This window comes from Neopsephotus bourkii, unplaced genomic scaffold (assembly GCF_033783945.1).
Source record: "Neopsephotus bourkii isolate Nb327-2 ecotype Australia unplaced genomic scaffold, CSIRO-AGI_Nbou_v1 NB_234, whole genome shotgun sequence".
Lineage (NCBI taxonomy): Eukaryota > Metazoa > Chordata > Aves > Psittaciformes > Psittacidae > Neopsephotus > Neopsephotus bourkii.
Genome location: NW_026900744.1, coordinates 1400572 through 1417595, shown reverse-complemented (window position 1 = coordinate 1417595; position 17024 = coordinate 1400572).

Sequence of the window (17024 nt, the reverse complement as noted above, 5' to 3'; positions counted from 1 at the left end):
CACATTTTCTCTTTAGAAAGTGTGTTTTATAACTGAAGCCCAGATGAGCCCAGACCATAGTTTGAAAGATATTTTAAGCCCAGTCTCTATGTCAATTTTGGGTGTCCAACTTCAAACAGAACTCTGGATTTACATAACAAGATCTTGCATTCTTTATGAGACAAATTTCTGTAAGTCTAAAGAGATGCAATGGCAATGATCAGTTTGGAAAGGGTTCATACTCTGTGGACAAGTATTGTTTGTGCTGCTTTTAAAGGCATTACAAGGAACAAGAGTTTAACTTGTCAATAATACTGCAATTAGACAAGATCAGGTTCTTCTTAAAGTATCCCAGGGTTAAGAGCAGGGACCTGTACATTGTGGTTTTATTGAGATAGAAGTAGTTTTTGCTGATAAGATTTTCAAAGGGTTTTTCTCACAGAACAATGAGGCCATAATTGTTGGTGTTATTATTTTAGTACAAGCTAAGTTCTGGAGGCTGAAGTCTGAGCAGATGCCTGAGTGCTATGAATAACGTAATCCTGAAGATGGTTAAGAGCTGTCGTTCTTGTTTGGTGATTTAAAGGTAACTAAGGTATTACATGTGCAAGCTTTGAAGAACAACAAATTTGAGCAGGCATATGTTTTTAAGCACGTAACTACTTTCTCTGACATGAACAGAAACATTTTTGTGATTAAATTAAACATGTGGCATATATTCATCCTTTGTTGAAGTGGAATCAGTTTGCAAAACAAACATTTTGGTCTTCTAATCAAAGTTACAGAATAAAAGTAAATATTCTTGGTTGCAGATGAATTCATATATAGTTATGCTATAAGTAGTTCATGACTTCCTGCTCAGAAAAATGGCAAAGCAAATTGCCTGGGTTGAATTTTTCTGTTGAGACTATATAGAGGGCATGCAGAGATCAGAAATGGCTTTTTTTGGCTCATGAGTTCCATCACTGTTTTAATCTGACAGAGATCTTCTCTACAGCAAGTCCCCAAAGCTGTAAACCAGCTTGGAATATGTAGCATGAGGTTATTTTCTTTGCTGCTTGTCTACTTTGCAGAAAAAATAGTAGTGCACATTAAGAAAGGAGAACATTTATGCATGGAAAGTGGTTAATTTGATCATTTAGGACTTGCTAACTTACAGTTTTCACCTTTGAAGGTTTAAAGCCTTCTCATGTTGATTTAAATGCTAAACTAAGTACCTAGACACAATTGTATAGAGTCATGTGCCCCCTGTGGCATGCCAGAGGGGAAAGAAATGATCTTAAAGCCTAATTATAAATACAAAAAGGGCATTTTGACTCTTTCAAGATTTTGTCTCATAAAGTCTGTAAAATCAGACCTCCATATATGCAAAGCTTTGTTTTGAAATGAAATACACTACACTGAAATAGAGCAACTGAATGGAGCAATAGAGAGGGGTTTATCTCCCTTTTTTGGCATTGTAAGGAGAACAAAACCAAGTACCTTGGTTATCCTTACAGCCACATCTGCTATTTTAGTTACACGCTAGGGACACTTTACTACAGTTTCTATTGTGAATCCTGTTGGAAACCTCAGTAGCAATCCAGACACAATTTCTCTCTGCTGGATGCTTCTCAGTTTATTCTTTCAAACATGTCAGCATCTGTTTCATTAAAGAGCTGACTGACTAAATGGTCAGTACTCTCAGAAGACTGGACATCCCTTTGATTAAGTAAAACAAATTTTATGCTACCTTCAATTACTGGATCAGCCAAATACTTTCTATATACACATAGATTTATACTGCAGCTACTTCTAGAGCCAAATGAAATTTAACAAGCTTAACCTCTGACTCACTCACAGAAAGAGGCTAGTAAGCAGAGAAATCAGGTATTTTCTGTGACGTGATTAACAGATCCCAGAATAGAAACATCACTGACAGAACACAAAGGAGTTTTCAAACCCTTTGATGGATGCGATACTGAAAGCACCAAGAGATATGAAAATCTGAACCATATTAAAACACAATAGCAGAGACATATACAGAGAAGAAGGAAGTAACTCAGCTGTACCTGAACATCACCGCAGAGGTGACTCTGACTGAATGCTACACAGCTAACTCATCTACCTACCCAGCTCACACAGTGATACCCACAATATAGGATAAAAACCAACAAAATTCAGCTACATCTTTATGCCAGCTCTGTAGTGTCTTGGCACAGGCAACAGTGCGGGCTTGTCTAGTGATAATGGCTGACCTTTTACAGACGGCTCTACACAGGAGCTGAAGTCAGCCCTGAGTAACTTTCCATTCTTAGCCTAGAAAATCTGATCCAAGCTGTCAATCTAGAGGCTTACTAGATAAGGCATGCTGCTTTATCTCAAAGCATTACAAGATATCTCCTGAACAAGATCTATACTAATTCCAGAAAATGAGAACAGTTGAAGGATCACTGCATTTTAAGTAAGCTTAAAGACTTGTATTTGGAAGGTGAGCTGATGTAGATTCTTTTCCCCACTCAAGGAGGAATAACAGCATCTGCACTGGTTCTTTCCGAACTACTAATTGATGGAACAATGACAATAGAAGGAGATAACAGTATTCTAGAACAACAGAAAAGAATGAAGTTCAATTTCTTGAAGAGCAAACTTCTGTAACACCTGATCTGTAAGTACAGTTCTGTGTAACGCTTTGCCATCAAAAAAATCACAGAAATCCTACCTTCAGGGAGCTGTAGTTTTAGTTTCCCTAAGTGAAAGATGCAGCCAGAAAGCTATTATTTTATTACATAAAATAGTCCTCTGTCTTTTTTGTCCCCCTTTCCCTAAAAGCATTGCTGTTTCATCATGAGTAGTGCTTTCATCTGAATGATATGATAAACCATTATATTTTTATTTAGCAAGCAAGTAAATCTGACAATGATAAACAAAGACCAGATGCTGAGGAAAACGTCCATCACCCACAGATTGCTCACCCATCCTTTAAAGAAGGGCACAATCATGAAACTGTGCTTGTAATCAAAGAGCTTGCTGAATTCCCAGTTTAAATTATAAATCAGCTTCTCTAACCCTCAGAATGACACCACTCATTCTGATCTGTCATTACTTCTATATTCAAAATACTAGTTATTTTATTACTGGTACTTTACTGTCTTCTGGAGAGACCACTGGAGAGATGAAGGGAAATGTTTTCCTGTCATACAAGCATTTTATATTGGAAGTCTATCCATATCCATACAGAGTATGAATATGTTAAATTTCACACAAAAGTAATCCCCAAACAGGCAGTTTGGTTAAGCTGAAGCATTTTGTTTGGATACAATCGATGGGAAATGTTTCAAAATCGCTACTCATATTTTCAAGATTTAAAAATATAAATAAAGTATTAAAAGTGCAAATAATTTCAAACCAAGAAATTTATTCTAAATGACAATATAGAAGATTTGATGATTTTCAAACTTAAAAATTGATAGTGTGAGTTTTGTGAAAACATGTTTTTCTGCAAGTTTCAGCTTAGGGAACAGCTTGGTTAAAACCATTGACAATTCCCAATAACAAAACATTCTTCCGAAGAAGCCTTCAGAGGCTGCCAATCTATTCTGCCTATAGCTATACCGAAGTCAACAGGAATAGATCATTGAGTAAAACTGCAAGATCAAGTCTCTGAATTATATGAATCATTTAGTCTTATCAAATACCGGCAACGGCAGGACACCATTTCTAGTTGTCAACTACATTCACGGTTTGTCAAGCCCAAGACTAATTTTATGACAGTATCAATAGACAGAAATGACCTGAGTTTACTGTGCATCCCAATCTTACAGTGAATCATAGAATGGTTTGGGTTGGAAAGGACTTTAAGATCATCCAGTTCCAACCCGCTGCCACAGGAAGGGACACCTTGTGCTAGACCGTGTCACCCAATGCTCTGTCCAGCCTGGCCTTGAACACTGCCAGGGATGGAGCATTTATAGTTTATTTTATACGTTTAAAACATCATTTCTAAGCACTTTAATATTTATTAAAAATCCCCCTGAAGAATCCTTGTTTAAAATAATAGCTACTAGTTTGAAATGCACTCGATCCTTCCAAATAAGCTATGTTATGGACTCCTTGTTGAAGACTCAGTGTGCTTTGTCAAAAAAAGGATTTTCTTCTTCCTGCACTAAAGCACTGCATGTGAAAAAACTGCTGCAGGTTTCTGCATGCTGTGGTGTCCAGACCAGTTACTATCAGTGCTGGACTTTGCTTCTTGCATTGTACGTGTCTCCTTTCCGATACTAAGCATGTGAATTAATCACTCTATAATCTCATTTTCCTCTCACTTAATAGAGATAATACTATGCAGAATACCTGAAGAGAGCCAACAAGAAAACTGGAGAGGGATTTTTTAGAAGGGCATGTAGTGACAGGACAAGGGGGAATGGCTTTAACCTGGCAGAGGGGAGATTGAGATTAGGTATGAGGAAAAAATTCTTCACTGTGGGGGTGCTGAGGCGCTGGCACAGGGTGCCCAGAGAAGCTGTGGCTGCCCCATCCCTGGCAGTGTTCAAAGCCAGGTTGGACACAGGGGCTTGGAGCAACCTGCTCTAGTGGAAGGTGTCCCTGTCCCTGGCAGGGGTTGGAACTGGATGAGCTTTAAGGTCCCTTCCAACCCAAACCACTCTGTGATTCTATGAATTTTAGTAAGTTAATTAACGAGTGCATGAAACAACCAACATGGAGGCTGGTGCTCAAAAAATGCAATATGGTACTAACAGAAGTCATAAATCAAGAAACAAAGAAAGCTGTGTACTAGGAATAGCTGCATAGATATGATGGAAGGTCCGAGTGTCCAGCATCTATAAAGATATGGCCTTTTTTGTATATTGCATCACTAACAGCCAGATATAAACTCACTTTCTTGCAGATCTCTATCAGCTCAAATGGCAGAAATGCATTAAATGAGCTCTTCTCAGGAACCAAAATCATCTTGAGCCACAGTACAGGGGAATAATGAAGTGAAATCATTTGAAAAAAACAGATGTGCTTCCAGCCCCTCACTATCAATATAGTTTGGTGAGCAGTCTTGGTTTGTGTACTTTAGTAGCTTTCAAAATGCTAAAAAAACCTCAGTACATACCCAAACTCTTAGAATTAGTATCGCACTTATCGGTTCCCTTTCCTATTTGCATTAATTACCTGTTGTGAATAGTAGGATGTCTCTGGGACTGGATGGTGACTCATTGCAAGTGACTTCATGGTGGGAGACTGACTTTGTTACCACTATTCCAAATCAATTTCAGCCCTTGATTTATGAGCTGAATTGTTTACTTTCTAAAGGGAACAGACCGGCACCAGTAAAATGTGTATTATGTCCAGAAAATGCTCAGCACACTTCTCTCAGGCCAGGTTTACTTTTGGCATAGGCTTGCAGCAGTGAACCAGTTATTTTTTATTTATCTTTCTTTTACGCTCTCATGTGGAAGATGACTACTTTTAAAGTTATAGGAACTGGCACAAGACTTAAATACAAGCAATCAGACAACACTGCATTGTTCCGAAAGGAGTCCCAAGAAGTTCTTTAACACTTCAAGGCATATATTTCCATACTGTTGATGTGATCACATTCCCATTCTGCCCCAAATGCTGGAGAATTTCCACAGATAAGGCCTACTTTTGTAGTATAGTTAGGCTTTCAAAAGGACTGCCCCCAAGAGATAATGTGGAAAGCCTTAAAGGTTAGATTACCATTTATGTTTGGCCTTATGTAGGACTCCGGCTTTAATTTATACAACCACAACTATTGCATGTCTGGTTTTGGGGGTTTATTTTTTAAAATAAGATCTCAGACCTTCTGAGAACAAATTACACTAATATAAAAGCATTACAGATTTCCTATAGGCATTATTCTGAAGCAGAAAAGAGATTAGAATACAGAGTGGGAGCTTCTAATGTGAAAATGTCTAGTGTGATAAGAGGTCTGAATTTTAGACCTATAATGAGATAAAAATGCAAATTTCCTTTGGAGTAGGCAGATCAGTGCTTGTGTCTCAGTTTGAACATTTTGGATGGGACATTTAAAACAATTCCATTGCAAAATAGCAAACAGTGAGGCAAATAAAACTGAAAATCCACCCTCTTATTTTTGTCCTTCTTTACCTTGGTATGAACACTGATTTAAAGTCATTGGGAATAAGAAGCATGCATAATCACTTAAACTGCATGATTCTACCATGTTCACATAGGTGCACTCACAGCTAACAGTTACCGCAGTGGCTCTGATGCAGAGAGGCTCTGTGTCATGTATATATTTACAAAGCTGTATATGTGCAAGATAGAAGCTTTCCACAATAACTAAAGCAGCTGATTTGGAAAAACATCTGTGTGCTACATTAGAAAACTTGCTGAAGTGAATCAACATGCCTGCCAGCAAAGATCCATGATCAACAGTGATATGGTGACATCAGCCTTTTCGTAGCCTTTTTCCACTGACAATATAACTTAATCAGCTATACACAATTCTGTTCAGAGGATCTAGCTTTTATGAATCAGGAGGTCCTATAGTAATCATAAGGAATAGTAAAGTGGAAGATTCTTACATAAGGATGGTAATGACTATTCTGTTACTGAGACTCTTAGAAACCTCACAGTATCATGAAAAAGGGCTTGATATTGATCTTATAGACGAAGCAACTAAGCATGTGGGTAACACCATTTTCTCAATAGCAGGTAACAAGTGAATAAAAAGCAAAGAACAGAAAGAACTTAATCTTCTGCTTCTGAGTTTGTCCAGATGTATCTATCACCTTTAGTTAATCCAACAAGAGAAAGCAAGTTATGTCACGTAAAAGCTGATTGATTTGCCAGTAGTTAATGTGACAAATAGACAGCAACAGACAAATGAAGTAATTACATTCCCTTCCAGAAGATAAACAGCAATATTACTGTAAATTAAGATAATTTAGCTTCATTCTGCTTTGACTACTTCTGCTGAGATGTTCATTGTGTCTGTGACAGTGAGCTGCATTTACACATTCTGCTTCAGTAGCAATGTAGAAACAATTCCTGTTAAAATCCCTGGTGCAGATTCAAGGTATGGAAGAATGATGAATGTCATAGGCTGCATTAAAGATGTATTGGCTTAGACTTGGCTGGAAGAAAAACTACATCTAATAGCATATTAGTGAACACACTAAAACATATCTTACTCCTTACTCATGGGTAATACGTTTTCTGCTATGACTATCTCCAGTGAAAGAGTTTTGAAGATATGCCTGACACTCCTTTTCAGGCCTTGGACCTTTCAGTATGGCACCTCCCCAAATTATTCACCTTCTCACTTCCTGTCAAACAGAAGTGTTTAAATGTCTTTTTTCCTCAAGTCAAAAAAACACCTATTGCGAAAATACTGGTGGTGTGTATTGCTAAATGATTTTAATTCCAGGAAAGCAGACAAGACCTTATGTGGAAGATCCCTGTCCTTTTGATATCTTAGGCTGGCCAGGAAAAAACATGAACAACTAAAGGCAGAGAATAGTGGAATTTGGCACTTGCTCATCAACTTCTTCCAAACACTAACCAAAATGGATGCCAAACAGGTGATAAAATTTGATTAGGAATTGTGCTGTTGAAAAGCCAATTCTTGTCTCTTCTTGAGCCACACATCTGCTATAGTTGAGATAAATGAAGTAAGCAATTAGGAATTAGCACAAGGTACAAAATAAAAGGACTGAGTGAAGGAAGACATTGGAGATCTTGTTTCTTCACAAGAGGTGGAGAAAAGTACTGAAAAATGTACTCAGGAGCAAATGGAGAAGTTCTCCCCCAGGTTGCAGACTGGTTCTCTGTCAAACCTTTTCTTCTTAGATTGAGAGGAAGTCACTTTGATCAGTGCTGGACAAAAGTTGATAAATGGGATTGATACCAGCCTGTATCTTTTTGCCCACCCTCTGTGTGGCCACAGTAGACTTACTGAGGGCAAAAAAGATTATCTTTCAACCCTAAAGGCAGGACACAGAGCCCAAAAGCAAAACACTGAAGAAAAGAAAATGCCAAAACAAAACCACAAGTAAGACTGAGGATCAAAGGTTCAAAGCAAGGACACCCCTTGAAGATGACACACAGAGGACACCAGACAACTGAAGATTCCAGGGAGCCCCTAGATTCCCAGAGGAGCTCTGCCAGGTGTGCAAGACAGAAAGTAGGGCTGGTTTCTCATGCACACTATGCTTCTGAGTAAGTGATGTGATCTGAACTGTGGATGCTCATTTTAATCAGTGCCTTGAAAAATTTGAAAACCTAAAAGCTTGGAAACTGAAGTTTGATGTATCCTTAGAGCAGGATAGGGTGAAGAGTTCCTTCCAATCATCCTACCAACAGACCTCAGCCAAGACTTGGAGAAAATGAACTAAATTGAGTTTTAAGCTTTTGGCACATGACATTTTGATCTCTTTGTATGAACACTCCCAAGAGAACCAAAATGGGAAGTAGTTCCAAGACAACTAGTGAGAGACTAAAACCAATTCTGAATACATGGCCTGTGAAGCTCTAAGCTTTGTTTATTTCTCATTCTGTGGCAGCAGTTCTTTTCTGTAGTGATTTAGTGTGGTCAGGCAGCAAATATGATTTAAACTGGAGCAGCTTAAGACGTCATTGCAGCTTATTTTTCTTCCTGAGATAAAAGAATTCTTTATGAAGGCATGTAAGCATGCCTCAACCAAACCAACAAAGCCACCTGACATTTCAAAAAGCCGCCGTCAGCTATTTGAATTAAGAGGGCAAGTTGTGTACTGAGGCAGTGCTGAAGCATGCTCAGGCTGTTCTGTCAACTGTTTCAAGTAATATCTAGAAGATGGTTAGGGGGAACATATGTAATAGACCTTAATGCTTCGTCCAGTTCTAAGAGAACATCTGACTACTGAGTAACACAGATGAAATGAATCATTCACCTGAGATGTAGCTGGTGACCATATCACCAAACCAGGACTGATGAGGTGAAGACCTGACCCAGCTTCAAATGAGAGTAATTCCACCCATTCTGGACTGTGTGGCAACCCCGTGTTCTGATAATGAGGGACACACAAGATTAACAGATAAGGATCACATGCCTCGGTTGCCTTTTAATAACTACTGCTCAAACATAATTGAGTTGAAACATCTCTAGTGTCTCAAAGACATACAAAACCATTTAAGCCCCAGTTATTATTAGTAGCTGATACTTATTTAATGTTATGAAACGTCTTATCAAACCATAGGCTATGCTAGGTGTTCATAATAAGAATATACCTTTTATCTTTCCCTTGAATTATCAGCATATAGAATCATAGAACCATAGAAGAGTTAGGGTTGGAAAGGACCTGAAGATCATCAAGTTCCAACCCCCCTGCCATGGGCAGGGACACCTCACACTAAACCATATCACCCAAGGCCTCGTCCAAACTGGTCTTGAACACTGCCAGGGATGGAGCATTCACAACCTCCCTGGGCAACCCATTCCAGTGCCTCACCACCCTAGCAGGAAAAATTTTCCTCCTTATATCCAATCTGAACTTCCCCTGTTTAAGTTTTAACCCATTACCCCTTGTCCTATCACTACAGTCCCTAATGAAGAGTCCCTCCCCAGCATCCCTATAGGCCCCCTTCAGATACTGGAAGGCTGCTATGAGGTCTCCACGCAGCCTTCTCTTCTCCAGGCTGAACAGCCTCAACTTTCTCAGCCTGCCTTCATAGGGGAGGTGCTCCAGTCCCCTGATCATCCTCGTGGCCTCCTCTGGACTTGTTCCAACAGTTCCATGTCCTTTTTATGTTGAGGACACCAGAACTTCCTGTCTCCACTGCGGAAGTGAAAAGGGATTTGAAACAGAATAAGGCTTTTGAGCTTCAGCCAAAGGTAGAAGGGCTATGGAAACAAATTCTCCTTACAGCATCCCAAATCAAATAGTGTTCCAAAAATGGAAAACAAATTCAACTCCAGCACCAGAAAAGAGGAATAAAAATGAGCTTTTGTGGGTAGAAAATAAAAATGAAGCTCTGCCAAGAAAGCAACTATTAAGAAAGGCAAATCATTGCTTGTGACTAAGACATCAGTATCAGGAGTGAAAAGTACAAATTCCCATCTTCTGTAACTACACGTAATACATGAACCAAGAAGGAATGCACTGTGTGACTTCTTTGCCATGAAAATTAGAGCACTGCCATCAGTAATGAGGTTGAACTGACACTTCTATTATGATTCTGATGGCTTATGGAATTTTGCAGTATCTTGACTTCTATGGTTTTAAATGAGAACACCTTAAAAGTGCATTTTTAAATGCAGAGGAAAAATGCATTCTAGCTGTCAGCCAAGTGACAGACAGAAAAGTCTCCTTTCCAGGATTAGTAATAATGGTTTTGCATGTTAATAAAATGTTGTTCTAGTCATTAGAAGCAATACTTCAAAGTGTTCTATAATTTTCTGCTCAAGGTTGTCATGCATTTTACAGATATTAAGTATGTCTCAGCTTTCCTATAACAAGAAAAACTATTGGCCCTGCAATAGACAGCTGGGCCTCTGGAGCCAGGTGTGAGAGACAGGTATGTAACAAATTATTATATCTGAAAAATAGACATATATCCCATCTCATCACACAGGGCACTGGAAAAATGAATTAATATCTGTGAAGCAGTCATAAGTGTTAAAAAAACCCAAACCCAAGGCTGAAATAATTCTGCATTCACAGAAGGTATGTTAACGTGCAGTACATAAACATTTGACCATGCATTAGAAAAGAGTAAGAAGATAAAATCCTTAAAAACTCCATTGCCAAAGGAAATGGAATCTCTTCAAAAGCAGTGCATGATCACATTATTACCTGTAAGTCTGGCATTTCTAAATTCTGAACAACCTAATGTTCTTTGAATGTAATTTGTACATGTAATTTCTTGTGTTTGAAAACAAATAGAGAAAATGAGCAGAATTTAATCTTGGCAACCCCACAGGTAGTCTGAAATATGTCAAACTATCATACAGAACTTTGCCACATGGTTTAATGAAATAAATAACACTCACTGTATGTGTGAAATAGTTTCTCATGTTTCTAATGCCAGTTCCAGTTTCCTACCCCAACTGGATCAGAGCCCAAACCTTTGGTCTTAACATCTTCTTTCACTCAGTTCCTGTCTTATTGGTTGTGCTGTTGCTTCTCCACCTCAGCTTCAGACCTCCCTTCCATTTCTTTGTTTTCAGCTGCCTTCCATCTGTCCTCCCACTGGTGGCCCTATTGGTCTTTTTGGACTTCTCATTCAGTCTCAGTCTCTCTTTCAGGACTTCTACCCTCGCAACACACTCCTGAATTAAACTAAAAAACCCCCCAGTTAGCTGGAGACAGAAACACAGGCGAGAAGACTTCAGTACAAAACTGCTAGAAATCTAGAATTTTCTGTTCTGTGTATTAAGGTAGAATCAGTGCTGAAAAGATGAAGCAACTTACATAGAATCACAGAGTTATAAAATAGTTAGGGCTGGAAAGGACCTTAAGAACATTTAGTTCCAACCCCCTGCCATGGGCAGGGACACCTCACACTTAACCCTGTCACCCAAGTATGTTTTACAAGTGCTCTCTCTGATAGATATCTTGCTTAAATGGTCTGAAATAACAGGCACATCACTTCTAACTTCCTTGCAATTGAGTAACTCAGTTTCAGAATTATCCCCATAATTATCCCTTATATGCAGAAACTGCATACTTACTAGAATCCTTTAAAAGTTGTATCCTCCCATTCAGGTAGAAATTGCATTACAACATAGAACTGTATTTCTAAAATTACAAATAATTCTATTTTACAAGCAGAGTAAATAAAAGCAAAGTTGAATGATTGAGGCAGTGTCCCTTTGTGAAATTTTTGGTAAGGTGCACGTAAATTCTGTGCTAAAGCTCAGCTCAGTAAAAAGAATTTTCCCCTCTGAAAAAGAAATGAAAACTCCATGAAGACAAATTGCAGTCAACACTTTTTGTCTAGATTCATTATTGAAAACTATATTATCCTGTATCATTCTATTTCTAGACAAATGAGTAAGTGCAAAAGGGTAAGATTTGCTTAAGGGAGCCATTATTTTGAAATATTTACCAATAACAGCACATAAAATATCATAGATACTGAGGCCATTACACATACAAACACAAACTATTTATCAGAACTCCATCCTCACCTCAAAATTACCAGTGTCAACACTGAAAATAGATTCACTCTGTTTCACTGATTATCCCTCTTCCTTTAAATTTTGACTGAAGCCTCTTTTTACTTCCTGATACTCAAAATTACTTTCTCCCTCCTCATTATTTAGCTCTGTAAATCAGAGACAGTATAAAGGCAAAATCTGTACTATACATTGACTGGGGGGGAATCAATTAAAGACTAATGTGTACAAAAGACAGTTAAAATTACTAGAAAAATTAGTAGGCTCTAGAGTGACGTAAAAAATCATAACGATGCTTTCTACATGTGTTCACTTTCACAGAGAATACCTCGAAACACCAACTTTTTAGCAAACAAGTGTCAGACAACTCCACCATTCTCCCAAATTTACAGAGTTAAACTGAAGCACACACTGGGAAAGCAATTTGCTTACAGTGTATCATCTGAATTGAGAGCAGAAACCAAGACGTATCATACTCTCTTGTCAGATTTCCGTCCTTCACCAATGCACAAGAGTCAAATAAGGCAGTGTCAAACCAGATCCTCCTCTTTAAAATGCACCTAGCATCAGTCCTTCTCTTTTTGTCCTGAGTGACAGCATCTCACTGTACTGCAAACATGCACCCCTTAAACGTCTGTTCCCTTTTCAGTTTTAAACCTTATGCTGTCATCTGCCTACTACTTACGTGTGATAAAACATGCTATCTACACTAACTCTGATGTCAGTTTGAGCTGTTACTCCTCATCAGGGCTAGTTATACCATCTTGGCATGACAGTTTGGTTTAATTGCAAAATTTGCCACCAGATTACTTCTGAAGGTAATTTATGCAGCTCTTTGCCCATTAATAATTAGATTATGCTCCTAAAGAAAAACATTCCATGTAGGTCTGAGGGTGAGGATTGATGCAGATCCAAACAGCTCTATCGGTAGTTTATAACTAACCTGTTTCTTAGAAGCTTGGCTGGTAGAAATGTGTCCCAGGAATGTTAATATGAATGCTTGTTCTCAGCATTTAAGTAATGGTCACTGCAGAGGTACAATTAACTTCACTGCAAATGGAACAGCTAAATCAGAAGGTTTAGCTTCTTCCCCAAGTCCCTTTTGCTCTAAGCTGTGTTCAGTCAGAGGAATTCTTTCTATTTGCTGGAAAATTAAACCATCCCAGTTCTGGTGGCCAGTAAATTGTGGAGTTAGGATAATTAAATAAGAGGCTGCATAATTTTCACATTTATAGTCGTTTAGATAAATATTGCAATTATTCTTAACAAGAACAGCTGCTGTTATACATATATTTATGTTTGTGACTTCACTGGGAAGGCTTGTAAACAGTTGTAAGAGATAGAAAGCCAAAGAGACAGTTCCATGGCACCAAGTATTGCGAAAATAGGATTTAAGTACAGCCAAAACAATTTCTTGGAAGTCAGTATGAGCACCAGTAAGTCAGTTAAAGATTTGAAGAAGAGTCTGGGTTGCAAGCATCTGCCAAAGTTGGCAGGTTTTATCAGGCTTGGTAGAGCTAGAACTTCACTGCAGAAAAGACTCATATTTACAAGGATTATATTTTGGCACTCAGAGAACAGAAGTATCCTGTTTTGGATACAGTTCTGAAAGCTGCTCCTGAATTACCTAGATAATTTGTCTGTTATTGAAGTGTGTCCTGCAAAGGTCTTTGATCTGTGTTTGTTTTTCTAAAAGCTGAACGACCTCGTTGTTAAGTTGAAATATACTCGTCAGCAGAGAGAACTGTTGCAGGCATCTGTGTAGTAACTTAAATTGATATTAGCAATAGCGGAGAAAAAGAAAGGTCAAGATGCGTTACGGAGTCCAAACCACTAGGTCTTACTGGAAGAGGTCTGTGTTTTGCAACTGGAATGGGAAAACAAGGTGATGTGGTTTTCTTCTGACATAAAAGATGATGCCCATGGTCAGTGAAGAGCCTCCCACTCCCACTTCAAGTCCTTAACACCTCATCAAAACTGCTTTTATTTCAGTCCTCCAGCTGTTACATAGTTAATTCAGTCACTGAGGCAGGTAACTCAAAGTTCATTTTTAATGCTTTATATAAATAATTCCAAATAATTGAAGAACAGAACATGTTAATTATTGTCACCCAAGAATCGTGGCAAGTACAAATTAATTACATTATATAAATGAGCATACTAATTGATATAAAAAGATTTTGGCACTTCATAACATTTCAGCCTTCTTTGAAGCCAAATTTCTTTAAGTTTGGAGGAAGAAATCACCCTTACTTCAGCTCCAGTTCAGTTCTACCTTATACTCAGTAAGTATGAGTGGAAGATTGTGTAAGACTGAGCATTAAACTGTGATAAGTAACTTTATTTGTTCCAAATCAGTGCTGTAATAATTCCAAGTAGAAAATTGTTATCTGGGTTCTGAAAAATAAGAGAAAAACCTCCAAAAGTAAAATAACATGAAATACAAAAACAACTGAGAATGTCCTATATTACTAAACATCTCTTGACTACTTGAGTTGGGAATACTCAAGTTGAAAAGGTGATTTGAATCCTTCTGGATTCAATTGGTTGATAAATCTGTTTTTACTCTGGTGGTTGAATTCTGGTATGAACAGGACCTCAATGGAAACAGATAAAGAAAGGATAAGATGGAAAATAAACAACAGAGGAATAAGGAGAATCACAAAGAAAAACAAGGACAGGAATTCAGGTTTTGGAACAAAATAGATATTAGCAACTGAACAAGATGCATGAAGACATTTCAAAAGACAAATACATGTTAGACTGGAATTAGATGTCCCTGCACCCCAGGAAGTTGTATGACTTAAATGAGTTCTCTTTTCAACACAGTATTATTAACCTCACCAAGTCTTGAATCAGACTCTGAAACCATGGCATTTACTACTGTATTTGGTTTGGGTTTGTTGTTGTTTTTGTATTTTCTTGCGTGTCTTCTGCTTAAACTTAACTGGAGGGCAAGGTCTCTACAGCTATGCTGCCTGTGGGGCTCAGTCCTGCAGTTAATTAGCTGACTGATGCATAAACACTATCTGGCCAACAAAACTGATGGCTTTTGAGCTGAGGTTCACCCATCCTTCCCTCACTAGAGACCCTTTTCTCAACCACAGAAACACAGTCCCCATGTCTTTGAAAGGCTAAGCTACTGTTACTGAAACAAAACTTAATCAAATGACTAGGAGCTTGATCTTTAAAAAGGACCTTAAGTATCACAAAAGTCATTATTAAATCCTAACACGTAGTGACACTACTGACATAACTGAGGTTAAAAGGCTGCTTTCTAGTATTTTCCTAACATACATTCTAAATAAGTTAATCCTCAATTTTACCATAAAATAATTGATCTGATTAAATCTGGTTTCTTCTGAACAACACAAGTGATGAAATTACAACTGTCAGAAGATCTGATAGCAGTCTAGCTCTTTTCCTTTCTCATGTCCAATACTCATTGATTCCTCCTGGTCTCCTTTACTTGACTCTGCTCCAGCCACATCACTGTCATTCATCCTCTCATTTGTACAGTGCAACTTCAAGCAAGCACTGAGCCTGGTTTTGAGGTCCCTAAGGTAAAATTCTCAAACTGCTCAAGCTTAAGGCACCCAGCAGTTGAATAATTTGAATCTTCCCTGGCTATTCATATATGCATCTAAATATTAGGAAGGCAAATCTGTAACGCAGCAGATAGACCCTGACAGAATTTCTGACTTTAGCTGGTGCTAAGTCAGGGTTGATTTCACAGAATAAAATCAACCAAGCAACTGAAGAATATTTATACTTTTAGCAAGTACAGTCAAACACCATAACATAGGGGGACTACATGTCGTTCTGGAAGATACTTGTGTCAGGGCTCTAAGTGACCATTATCAGCCCCTGATCAGCATCACCTGGGTCCCCATCACATCCACAACCTCTGCTCATTGGTCCAGGAGCCACATTTAAGCTCCTGCCAGGGGACCCTGACCTTCCCTAAGGTATACCTGAAGTATACTTGTGTTCATTGCTGTTTCTTGCTGGCCTGGATTGTTTGCTGGTCCTCCTATGCTGTAGGTAACCTGCCTCCTGTCCTGTCTCCCTAGATGGATTCTGGACTTCATATGGTAGCTCACCTTACCTGGGACTGTTGATGGTGCCTGTCACCAGCCTAGAAGTGTTCAGATCCTGCACCCTGGTTGGTGAGGACACTGCCTCTCCCTAAGCTGCCATTGCTCCTGGCTCTTGCTGTTGCCTGGCAGTTAGCTCAATGACATGAAATTCCCACTTGTCTGGAGTTCATCTCAAGGCAAGGCCTGAAATTAAAAGTGAAGCGTTGGTTGAATGTGGCCTTATGAATTCAAGTCAAGCTCTGCTGATACTGCACAACTTCCCTTTCTCTCTAAAACCTGAACGTTTCCTTGAGGTGGGTCACTGTGTGGCAAAGCACTTGATTTGGGCTTTCTTGTAACCTGGAGAGGAGGGCCAGGTCCTTGGAGGGGGTTGTGTCTACCCATTGCTCTCCTGGAAGCTTTTTATTATCCTTTTTTCTGAGTTGCATGCAGAGGTATGCGTTATCTTGAGCTAAGGTCTACCCACCTTTCCCTCAGGAGAGGACTTCATATAAGTAACAGAATGACTGTCCAGGGCCCACTTTTAAAACTGAGAAATGCTCTCTTGAGTGTAGGATACTGGTCTCTCAGAAACACTGAATGTTACGTGGTGTTTTTACCTCTCATAAAGCCAAGGTGTGATCTCTCTTAATTCCCTTCTTGCTTTGGCTGTCCTGAGGCCCCACCGAGGCTAATATGGCAGACCCCTAAAGTATCCCCTCAATGTGGGACCGAACGCTGAGGAGAAACCAAGCCCGAGGGAGAGACGCTGAGCGCTGCCTTTGAGGTGAGTACCCGCGGGGGGGCTCAGCCCCTCACTGCCCTGTCTC